A 10878-nucleotide genomic window follows, 5' to 3' on the forward strand; every position below is an offset into this window, starting at 1 on the left:
CACAGTTCACTGCAGCTTCAACCTACTGGGCTCAAGCAATCCTCCTGCCTCAACCTCCCGAGTAGCTGGGACTACAGATATATACCACCACATCCAGCTAATTTTTGTTTTTTTTATAGAGACTGGGTTTCACCATGTTGCATGGGCTGGCCTGAAACTCCCAGGCTTAAGGGATCCTCCTGCTGCCTCAGCCTCTCAAAGTGCTGGGATTACAGGCATGAGCCACCATGCCTAGTGGGTTACATTTATATACTAATGGGGTACATGAGATATTTTTATAGAGACATGCTATGCATAATAATTGCATCAGGGTATATGGGGTATCTATCCCCTCAAGCATTTATCATTTGTGTAACAAAAAATCCAATTATACTCTTTTAGTTTTTTTTTTTTTTTTTTTTTTTTTGAGACGGAGTCTTGCTCTGTCGCCCAGGCTGGAATGCAGTGGCACGATCTCAGCTCACTGCAAGCTCCTCCTCCCGGGTTCACGCCATTCTCCTGCCTCAGCCTCCCGAGTAGCTGGGACTACAGGTGCTCGCCACTACACCTGGCTACTTTTTAAAATATTTTTAGTAGAGACAAGGTTTCACCATATTAGCCAGAATGGTCTCAATCTCCTGACCTCGTGATCCGCCTGCGTTGGCCTCCCAAAGTGCTGGGATTACAGGTGTGAGTTATTTTTAAATGCACAATTAAATTATTTTTGGCTACAGTCACACTTTTGTGCTAGCAAATATGAGGTCTTATTTATTCTTTTTTTTTTTTTTTTTGAGACAAAGTCTCATTCTGTCGCCCAGGCTGGAGTGCAGTGGCGCAATCTCGGCTCACTGCAAGCTCCACCTTCCAGGTTCACGCCATTCTCCTGCCTCAGCCTCTCGAGTAGCTGGGACTACAGGCACCCGCCACCACACCCGGCTAATTTTTTGTATTTTTAGTAGAGACAGGGTTTCACCATGTTAGCTAGGATGGTCTCCATCTCCTGACCTTGTGATCTGTCCACTTCGGCCTCCCAAAATACTGGGATTACAGGCGTGAGCCACCACGCCAGGCCTATTTATTCTTTCTAACTATGTTGCTGTACCCATTAGCCATCTCCACTCCCTCCCCACCTGCCACCCCCCTGCTTTCCAGCCACTGGTAACCATCGTTCTACTCTCTATCTCCATGAGTTCAATTGTTTTAATTGTTAGATCCCACAAATAATTGAGAACATGCAAAGTTTGTCCTTTTGTGTCTGGTCTATTTCACTTAACATAGTGACCTTCAGTTCCATCCATGTTGTTGCAAATGACAGGATCTCATTCTTTTTCATGGCTGAATAGTACTCCATTGCCTATATGTACCGCATTTTCTTTATGCATTTATCTGTTGATGGATACTTAGGTTGCTTCCTAATCTTGGTTATTGTGAACAGTGTTGCAATAGACAAGGGAGTGTAGATATCTCTTTAATATACTGATTTTCTTTCTTTTTGGTATATATCTAGGATTACTGGATCATATGGTAACTTGACTTTTAGTTTTTTTAGGAACCTTCAAACCGTTCTCCATAGTGGCTGTACTAATTTACATTCCCACTAACAGTGTATGAGAGTTTTCTTTTCTCTCACCGGCATTTGTCATTGCCTGTCTTTTGGATAAAAGCCATTTTAACTGGGGAAGAGATGATATCTTACAGTATTTTTGATTTGCATTTCTCTGATGATCAATGATGTTGAGCACATTTTCATACCTCTTGTTTTGTTCTTCTATTGGCTTGGTAACTCAGATTCATCAATAACACACTATAATGAAATGCAATGTCTCTCCAACTGAACTGAGAGCCCTTAAAAGTATTGTGGTTTATATACCTGCAGCAGACAGATACATAAATCTGAGAAAATGTTTATTAACTGAGTCAATCAATTCATCAATCATTTATGACTTGTCCACTATCTTCATTATCTTTTGCTACCCTCAGTGAAGGTTATAAAGAAAGGTAACAGTATCTTTAGGCTCAAGGATTTTGCAATCCAGGAAAGTGGAACAAACAGCAGATGAAAGATGAAACGACAAGGCAAACATATTTATCATCACTGAACAAACCACAGCGGTGTTGTAAGTATTTGCTGAGATAAGTTATGAATTTTTCCTGCGTTGGAACGCCACAGGAGTTTCCCGGACACTGATCTGCTTTGCTTAATCAGGTTCAGTCTCACCTAGATGCAAGAAGATAAATATTTCCTGTTGTCATTATCTAATTATGGGATGATGCTGACAGTAAATATTGACTGAGCACCTAATCTGTGCCAGGCTCTATTCAGGAAAATAGGACACTAAAAAGAAAAAACTCCAGCCTGTGCAATGATTGGGAAGACAGACTTGGGCAGGACAATTATAAAGCAAAACAATATGTGGAGAGCTACAAGAGAGGGTCAAAGGAACTACAGCAAAGGGGTAGAAGAGGGTGGAAATAATTCCAGTGGTGTGGGCAGAGGGAATGCTTAAGAGAGACTTGGGTTTTGAGGAATACCCTGAAAGATAAGAAAGATTCAATAGTCAGGGAATGTATGAATCCGTTTTCATGCTACTGATAAAGACATACCTGAGACTGGGTAATTAATAAACAAAAAGAGGTTTAATGGACTCACAGTTCCATGTGGCTGGGAGGCTTCACAATCATGGTGGCAGGCAAAAGGCACATCTTACATGGTGGCAGACAAGAGAGAATGAGAACCAAGCAAAAGGGGATTCCCCTTATAAAACCATCACATCTCGTGAGATTTATTCACTACTATGAGAACAGTATGGGAGAAACTGCTCCCATGATTCAATTATCTTCCACCAGGTCCCTCTCACAACATGTAGGAATTATGGGAGCTACAATTCAAGATGACTTTTGAGTGGGGACACAGTCAAAGCGTATCAAGGAAAAAAAGTAGTAATGGGCTATTCCAAGAGGAAGTAACCATATGAGTAGAACTATGGAAGTTGTTTAATTGGCACCACTGACCTTTCAGGTTGTGGAGTGTTGATGATCTCTTAAGGTAGCACCTTTCTGTACATTGCAGGATGGTGGTTTCATTAGTTTCCATACCCTGAGGCTGATGTGTTCTGATTCTGGCTCAAAATTCAGTGAGGAGTACCATTTTCATGACTTTCCAGCAACATCATTCCGTGCCCCTCACAGTGGCTCAAACTAAAGGGAAGTCCCCAAGGGTATTGCCACTTTTGCAGAAAGGATGTTTTCGCATCGTGTTGAGAAATGATGTATTTACATCCCTGAAAAGAGGGGTTGTCTATCAAGCAACCTCGATGTGGGTAAAAGTGCCTATCCCAAGGGCCTGAACTAAACTCTAAACTCAGGCTTAGAGGACTGTTGTGGCCAGGTGGAGTTTCTCATGCCTGTAATCCCAATGCATTGAAAGGGTGAGGTGGGAGGATCACGTGAAGCCAGGAGGTTGAGACCATCCTGGGCAACATAGCGAGACCCTCATCTCTACGGAAAAATTAAAACAAAAAATTACCTGGGTATGGTGACGCATGCCTGTAGTCCCGGTTACCTGGGAGACTGAGGTGGAAGAATCGTTTGAGTCCAGGAAGTCAAAGCTGCAGTCAACTATGATTGAGCCACTGCCTTTCAGCCTGGGCAACAGAGCAAGATCTTGTCTCAAAAAGAGAAGAGAAAAGAGAAGAGGAGAGGAGAGGAGAAGAGAGGGGAGGGGAGGGGAGGGGAGAGGAGGGGAGAGGAGGGGAGGGAAGGAGGGGAGGAAAGGCGGGGGGAGGGGACAGTGTTGTTAGATAAAATTTGCTGTTTAAGATTTGTAGCTACTTCCGGAACGCTGCTCCCAGGGCTCAGAGGAACTAGGAGAAACTCAAGAGAAAGTTAAGTGAGTGTTTATTTTCACATGACAGTCCCGTGCTAGAGATGAAGTAAACCAATGATCACACAATCCCTGTCTTTATGAAACCCTACCATTACTGGGAGATCAGAGGTAAGATCAGACAAGTACATACATAGCTTTACCAGAAGGGAAAATATGACTGCCATCAAGAAGCAGTGTGGGCCGGGTGCAGTGGCTCATGCCTGTAATCCCAGCACTTTGGGAAGCCAAGGTGAAAGGATCATTCAAGTCTAGGAGTTGGAGACCAGCTTGGGCAACATAATGAAACCCCATCTCTACTGAAAAAAATAGAAAAATTAGCTGGGTGTGGTGGTGCACGCCTGTAATTCCAGCTACTCTGGAGGCTCAGGCAGGAGAATTGCTTGAACCTGAGAGGCAGAGGTTTCAGTGAGCTGAGACTCACTGAACAAGCTCAGAGCTCCCACTGATTCTGCATGATGGTGAGTTGTACAATTATTTCATTATATATTACAAAGTAATAGTAATAGAAATAAAGTGCGCAATGAATGTAATGTGCTTGAATCATCCCCAAACCATCCTCCAACCCCCAGTCTGTGGAAAAATTGTCTTCCATGGAACCTGTCCCTGGTGCCAAAAAGATTGGGGGCCGCTGTCTTAGAGTGTCTATCGCTTCCTGGCAAGAAACGAGGCACTGCTTCTCCCGTTAGCATACCTTCCAGATTTGCCACCAAGGAGGAACTTGGATGCTGGTTTCGGTTCCGCAATCTATCCAGACTGGTAGCCCATCTTGGACCACCAGCTATGAGTAGAGAGGAGGGAACCTGTATAAACATGGAACTCGCAAGAACACGAATGTCAATTCTAAAATCACACATTTGGGCTTGGGGAAGGGACATTTGTTGGAAGTAATGGGAGGGGTGGTGTGATAAAATTTGGAGCCAGTTTCCCATTGCAAAGGAAGAAGAGTGCAGACTGATAAAATGATAAATGCCTCAAAGTACAAGTCATGGAAAGGGGTTGGAAATCCTGGTCAGATCCAGGTCATGGAGCATGTTAAATACTAGCCTTCAAGCGTGATCTTTGTGCTGGAGACAACGTTTAACCCTGGTGAGTTTTGAGTGGCTGTTTTTCATTCTGTCATTTTACCTGGCTTTTCCATAGCTCTCCATTAAATCAAACCACTGCTGACTAGATTAAAGGAGACCCATTAGATGGAAATAAAGATGGAGATATTATCACAAATAGAGGCCAGGCCGATAAACAGGGTAGGATAGAGATAATAACATAAAACATTCTCTCTGAAAGCATTTTATTTACAAGCTAATGGCTAATTTTAATTATGAGTGCCTTTGTACATAAGGCATACAAGACACTGAGATGATGGTGTTTAATGGCTTCTATTTCCCTGAAATATACCCTGTTGGTCTCCTGACCCCACAGGACCAGTTTATCACATACATCTTGGTGAACCTGAGATTCTTGGCCTGTATATTAATTCAGCTGACAGCCGAGTTCTAGTTCTCTTTTAGTAAATTATGCCTGCTGCAGAGAATGTGAAAAATGTTGACTCCCTGAGGACTTCAATTGTAGTTTTCTTTTTAAAAAATGAACATAAACTCTTCACCTCCCCCAAGAACATCGTAATTCCTCTAGCATTAGAGTTGGAGAAGACCTTGTGCAATTTCCTGACATTTTGCCACCCAAACTGCTTCATTGAAAGGAGAAGCATTATTTGCATCATTTTCCAGTGACTAAGGATTTTCAAGTTTTCCCCTGCTGTTTCTTTCACTAATTTTTTTTGAGTTGGATGTACTTACTAGGGGACCAAAGAACCCTAGTGTGTTAGCCAGCGTTCTCTAAAGGGACAGAACCAATAGGATAGATGTGTATACAAAGAGGAGTTTATCAAAAAGTATTGACTCACCTGATCACAAGATGAGGTCCCACAATAGGCTGTCTGCAAGCTGAGGAGCAGGGAAGTCAGTCCAAGTCACAAAACCTCAAAAGTAGGGAACCTGACAGTGCAGACTTCAGTCTGTGGCCAAAGGCCCAAGAACCCCTGGCAAACCACTGGGATAAGTCCAAGAGTCCAAAAGCTGAAGAACTTGGAATCTGATGTTCAAGGGCAGGAAGCATCCAGCACAAGGGAAGATGAGGGCCAGAAGACTCAGCAAGTCAAGTCTTTCCACGTTCTTCTGCCTCCTTTATTCTAGTCAGGCTGGCATCTGATTAGATGGTGCCCAGCCAGATTGAGGGTGGGTCTGCCTCTCCTAGTCCACTGACTCAAATGTTAATCTCTTTTGGCAACACCCTCACAGACATACCCAGGAACAATACTTTGCATCTTCCAATCCAATCAAGTTGACACTCAATAGTCACCATCACACCTGGTTCTTGCATTGAAGGGTAGCTTCATTTCTTGCATAGGATGGTGTTTACTGCTTGCGAGGAAAGAGAAACAAACCCAGCACTGAAATGCTGACTTGTCAAGAGGCGATGACAAGTGGGCTGAGTCAGGAATTTGATAGCAACAAATGAGCTAGAAAGAGTGCCAGTTATCCTTGCCAAAGGCCTCAAATAAGCGCTTACTTGCAACATCTCTGCTAGAGAATGACTGTTTCCCACTCCATCAGAGCAAAGGCTGGGATTAGTCCTGGAAAGAGCTAGGAGTGAGCCCTTCACATGATCATCAAGTGATGATTGTCTGGGTATATGTTGATGGAACATGAGATATATTTAATGCCGATATCTGGGGCAAGTACTAGATAGTTACTGATGAGGCTGGGTTGGAATTTTGTCTGCAAATATCTGAAAAGCATCATGTTTGTGCAAGGCAGGCTTGGCACAGAGGATCACAGAGGGTCCACAGACAGGAAGACCCAGTTCACACTGATCACTAGACTGCAGAGGAGAGGTTGCAGAGACTGACTCAGTGTTAGATGTTTGAGACACGGTGTTTAAAGGTGATTGTAGGTTCAAGTATGGCTAAGAAAAATACCTGCACCAGAAACATCTGTAGCAGCGTCCAGGAGAGGAGGGCATAATGTGGCTGAAGGGTAATGTGGAGTTGTTCTAAATTAGGTGAGTTCTCCCCGGACCAGGATTGGGCAATACTAAGACTCTAAGCGCCAAGTAGGCATCAAGATCTCATGTCAGTGGGTTGGAATTCAGGGTAGGGCGCAAACCCCAGGCAAAGATAGAGGCACAAGGTAGGGTAACTGGGGGAATAGAGTGAGATTCAAGGCAGAGGCAGGTGCTTTGGCCAGCTAATGCTGGACAGGGAAGGTGGGTAGGAACAGCCATGGCTTCCAGGCTATTCAGGTAACAGAAACTCACTTCACTTCATCCTTGGTTGAAGTTCAGGGGATTTTGTCCCAAGTCCCACTGAACACTGAGACAGAGCCTGTTGAGTGACATTCTATCTTGATCAGACTTGAATCTACCTTGACTCCCCTGTATATCAGGCAGTAAAGGGCTAGAGAAGACCAATGCAAGGGAATGCCTTTGGGTTTACCCAGTGAAGAAGACATTTACTGGCTGGATGTGGAGGCTCACATTTGTAACTCCAGCACTTTGGGAGACTGAGCCAGGGAATCAGTTAAGACCAAGAGTTCAAGACTAGCTTGGGCAACATAGTGAGACCCTCGTCTCTACAAAAATAATTTTTAAAAAAATACCTGGAGAGGTGGCATGCACCTGTGGTCCCAGCTACTCAGGAGGCTGAGGCAGAAGGATCACTTGAGCCTAAGAGGCCAAGGCTATAGTGAGCTATGATCATGCCATTGCACTCCAGCCTGGGTGACAGAATAAGACCAATCTCTAATTTTTTTTTTTTTAATAGATGGGACCTGTATCTAGATGCAGAAGGTCGGTAAGGGCAATTGAAGGCTCTCTTTATCTGACCACTAGTTTTTCCCTCAAAAGGATCCACATTTGTCACAAGAGCCACAGAAGGATTCTTAGGTAGAAGGTAAAATTTGATAACCTATAATGTCACTTCCAAGACTAAGTCCAAGATCATTTTTTAAAAAATACTTATTTTGGCCAGGCACGGTGGCTCATGCCTGTAATCCCAGCACTTTGGGAGGCGGAGGTGGGCGGATCATGAGGTCAAGATATTGAGATCATCCTGGCCAACATGATGAAACCCTGTCTCTACTAAAAATACAAAAATTAGCTGGGTGTGGTGGCACATGCCTGTAGTCCCAGCTACTCGGGAGGCTGAGGCAGAAGAATCACTTGAACCCGGGAGGCAGAGATTGCAGTGAACCAAGATCGTGCCACTATACTCCAGCCTGACGACAGAGTGAGACTCTCTCTCAAAACAAACAAGCAAGCAAAAAAAACAAAACAAAACAAAAAAAAACCTTATTTCATTCTACATATCTGAAGCCTGTAATATGTAATTAAAATAGGTTGTTATATTGGATTATTAATTGTATTAGTTCTTTCTCACGCTGCTATGAAGACATACCCAAGACTGGGTAACTTATAAAGGATAGAGGTTTGATAGACTCACAGTTCCACAGGGCTGGGAGGCCCCAGGAAACTTACAATCATAGTGGAAAGGGAAGCAAGCATGTCCTCCACATGGCAGCAGGAAGGAGAAATGCAGAGTGAAGCTGACGGAAAGGCCCGTATAAAACCATCAGATCTCATGAGAACTCACTATCATGAAAACACTATGGAGGTAACCACTCCCAGGGTTCAATTACCTCCCACCAGGTCCCTCCTACCACATGTGGGGATTATGGGAACTACAATTCAAGATGAGATTTGGGTGAGGACACAGTCAAACTATATTATTAATGTAACACATGCTTTCATAGAACATGCAGAAATAAGTTAATTGAAATAAGCAGTATTTTTGTTAGGGTGATAAAAATAGCAAAATAGCAAAAATGTCTCCAAAGTAAAAATAGCAAAAATGAGTGACTGAAATAAGACCTTAAATGTCTTAGAATATTTTTTTTTCCCCTGGGATTTTGAGGCAATGTGTGGTTATCTGCTCTTGGATGTGTAGAGGTGATCTCTTCATTAATAAATGCAAGGTAGGCAAGCAAGGACAGGCAGGATACAAAATAGGAGACAACCAAAACCCTCTTTCATTTGATTTTTACATGCATTTTCATACCTCCATTTGAGCGTAGACTTGTCTGGTGTATTTGAAATTTCACTTCAAAGGAAATAATAAAATCTTGGTGCAAGAGAAATTGAGATGCTTTCCAATTTCCCAACTTCAATAAAATGCTCCTCGGTGTGTCTCTGAAAGTCACTCTGGACAGGAAATTGGCAGCAATGGTTCATTTCCAAGGTGGGAAGGGAGGGGATAGCAAACGTGGCACTGAGCTAGGACCAGAATAACACTGGGACAGGGAGAAACTGGCCCATCAGCAGCAGGTGCCAAGATTCCAAAGCTCCATGTACAAAGACTGTGGCTAATTATGATCTAAGTGTCAGTATCTGAAATAGCTGAGCAGGGGCTGTGTGGCTTCCAGGCCTTGACACAGCATGAAACTCACCATTAGAGAGCAACAAGGAGGCCAGCCAGGAGCAATATCCCCTCCCTCTGCTTCTGGCATACATGCATACATCCTCATCGCTTTCCCAAGCACCTGTTTTCCTGGAGATCTCCAAATCCACTCTCCCCAGATCTCTGAGCCCTTTGGCCATCCAATGGCTCTTGACACCCAGTTCAGGCTTACTTTGTGTTCATGATAGACCTGGATTTCTCTGCCAAGCCTGACTCCTTCCTAGCATACACTTTTGTCTGCCTGTTTCCATTCACCCTAATCCTTTGAGACCCTTCCAAGAGAGTGAATTCCAACAAAGAATAGCAGAGCCAGGGTTTTGTCCTGTGTCAGTTGGGTGGAAATGCTTAATTGGAACTAGGATGGAAGGAAAAGATCTCAGTTAACTAAACTCTGTTCAGGATGGAGAGCTTTGTCCCTTGGGAGATATAAAGGATGAAGTAGATCCAGGGCAATAGGAAGCCAGATAAATGCTCCATGCCTAGACCATGGTTGGGTGGGCTGCAGACTGAATCTCACCCTAGGATCGCAATCCCCATGTTCAAGAGGCAGATTGAGAAGATGGTTCAAGGGTCCCAAAGCTGGAGTTTGCAGATCTGGGATGTGACACCTGGCACAATCGATATCCTCACTGCACAGAAGAGAAACCTGAGGTTCATAACTTATCAAGGTGGTCCCTGAGGAGGAAGCACAAAGGAAAGCAGAACAGGTGCTGAGAAGCCGGGAATTATCCACTGCAATACAACATTTACAGTCAGACTTCTTTTTTCTTTTAGAGACAAGGTTTCGCTCTTGTTGCCCAGGCTGGAGTACAATGGCGTGATATTGGCTCACTGTAGCCTCTGCCTCCTGGACTTAAGCAATTCTCTTGCCTCAGCCTCCCAAGTAACTGGGATTACAGGTGCCTGCCACCATACCCGGCTAATTTTTGTATATTTAGTAGAGACAGGGTTTTGCCATATTGGTCAGATTGGTCTCAAACTCCTGACCTCAGGTGATCCACCCGCCTTTGCCTCCCAAAGTGCTGGGATTACAGGCGTGAGCTACTGCGCCCAGCCTACAGTCATGCTGCTTCTCCTGCATGTGTTTCTCCCAGAATATCTCCACTTAACATAATGCAATATTCCAGGTACTACTGAAAATACTCCCACCTCTTCACCAAAAAGAGCAAATTAAATTATCAATCATGCCTCCCACTTCACATTCAGAATCTCTTCCTTCCCCTCCACTTTTTGCGTGAGCCCACCTGGATATTCTGCAGTTTCTGAAGTAAATGGTTAATTTAACTATGACCCATCCAACCTACGTACAGCGTTAGACAAAAAGATCATTAAAATCCAAAAATGCATACCTGACATAAACCACACACCTTGTTTATAACCACCAGCCCCTCTTTGTCTCTACTTGTATGTCTGCCTTTTCACATACCCAACATGTGTTCCTAGTCTCCCCCTAAAACCTGCACCCTTTCCCCTATCACTGTGGCTTAGTCCAGAAACCTTG

General features: G+C 43.8%; 1 long non-coding RNA gene across 3 annotated transcripts; it reads right to left on the reverse strand.

The window, feature by feature from the left end:
* Nucleotides 1-1124: 1124 nt before the first annotated feature.
* Nucleotides 1125-9101, reverse strand: LOC105466348 (uncharacterized). Of its 3 annotated transcripts, none has more exons than XR_978144.2 (6): nucleotides 8979-9101; nucleotides 5769-6282; nucleotides 3506-3642; nucleotides 2992-3260; nucleotides 2630-2682; nucleotides 1125-2197 (listed from the first exon to the last, which is right to left on the reverse strand). It is a non-coding gene; the product is annotated as an uncharacterized lncRNA (long non-coding RNA). The 3 variants fall into 3 exon arrangements; XR_011621723.1 differs by having other exon boundaries at nucleotides 3506-3647; XR_011621722.1 differs by having other exon boundaries at nucleotides 5769-6285.
* Between the last annotated feature and the right edge of the window lie 1777 nt (nucleotides 9102-10878).

Source organism: Macaca nemestrina, chromosome 4 (genome assembly GCF_043159975.1).
Source record: "Macaca nemestrina isolate mMacNem1 chromosome 4, mMacNem.hap1, whole genome shotgun sequence".
In the NCBI taxonomy this organism is placed as follows: Eukaryota; Metazoa; Chordata; class Mammalia; order Primates; family Cercopithecidae; genus Macaca; species Macaca nemestrina.